This window comes from Castanea sativa, chromosome 5 (assembly GCF_040712315.1).
Source record: "Castanea sativa cultivar Marrone di Chiusa Pesio chromosome 5, ASM4071231v1".
Classification (NCBI taxonomy): domain Eukaryota; kingdom Viridiplantae; phylum Streptophyta; class Magnoliopsida; order Fagales; family Fagaceae; genus Castanea; species Castanea sativa.
The window spans coordinates 33844515-33846008 of NC_134017.1; positions in this window are offsets into that span (position 1 = coordinate 33844515).

The following is a 1494-nucleotide window of genomic DNA, read 5'->3' on the forward strand; positions in this document are numbered from 1 at the left end:
GCACATCATTGGGTCCAAGCTATGAAATCTGAATTGGATTCTATGTATTCCAATCATGTATGGGATCTTGTAAAGGCGCCTAACGGCATTAAACCTGTTGGTTGCAAATGGGTTTACAAGAGGAAGAGATGGATAGATGGAAATGTTGAAACCTTTAAAGTAAGGCTAGTGGCGAAAGGGTACACACAAAAAGAAGGTATTAATTATGATGAAACTTTTTCGCCAGTAGCTATGTTTAAATCTATCAGAATTCTCTTATCCATTGCTGTTCATTATGATTATGAGATTTGACAAATGGATGTCGAGACTGTATTTCTTAATGGCAATCTTGAAGAAGAAATATACATGTTGCAACCGGAAGGTTTCATAGCAAAGAACCAAGAGCATATGGTATGCAAGTTGAATAGGTCCATTTATGGACTTAAACAAGCATCTAGGTCGTGGAACATCAGATTTGATCAAGCAATCAAGTCATTTGGTTTTGAACAAAATCTTGATGAACCATGTGTGTACAAAAGACATCGAGACAAAGTAGTAATGTTCCTAGTGCTTTATGTTGATGATATTCTACTCATTGGGAATGATGTAGGGGTAATGTAATTAGTTAAAGTTTGGTTGTCAAGCCAATTTGATATGAAGGACTTGGGTGAGGCTAACTTTATTCTAGGGATCAAGTTTTGGCGAGATCGCAAGAATAAGATGTTAGGCTTATCACAAGCTGTATATATAGATAATGTTCTAGAACGGTTTAGCATGCAAAACTCCAAGAAAGGATTGCTTCCTTTTAGACATGGAGTTCCTCTGTCTGATGACCAAAGGCCTAAGACTCAAGAGGAAGAAAATATGATGAGACAAGTTCCTTATGCTTCTGCAGTGGGAAGTCTCATGTATGCCATGCTTTGTACTAGACTAGATATTTGTTATTCAGTTGGCATGGTCAGCCGATATCAATCAAATCCAGGACCAAAACATTGGCAAGCTGCAAAGCATATTCTCAAGTATCTTAGGAGAACGAGAGATTATACGCTTGTTTACCATAGTGAGGATTTGATTCCCAATGGCTATACAGATTCAGACTTTCAGTCAGATCTAGATTTCAGAAAATCCACTTCAGGATGTGTTTTCACCTTGGGAGGTGGAGCCATAAGTTGGAGGAGTGTTAAACAATCTTGTATTGCGGACTCCACCATGGAAGCCGAGTACGTTGCTGCTTGTGAAGCAACAAAGGAGGCTGTTTGGCTCAAGAAATTCCTTTCTGATCTTGGTGTTGTGAGAATGGAGCAAGTTCCCATCACATTGTTTTGCGACAATAGTGGAGCGGTTGGACAATCCAAAGATCCAAGGAATCACAAGAAAGGAAAGCACATTGAGAGGAAGTACCACATCATTCGAGACATTGTTGCTTGTGGAGATGTTGTGGTAGCAAAGATTGAAAGTGCAAATAATCTAGCAGATCCTTTTACCAAAGCTTTACCTCAACGGACTTTCGAGTCA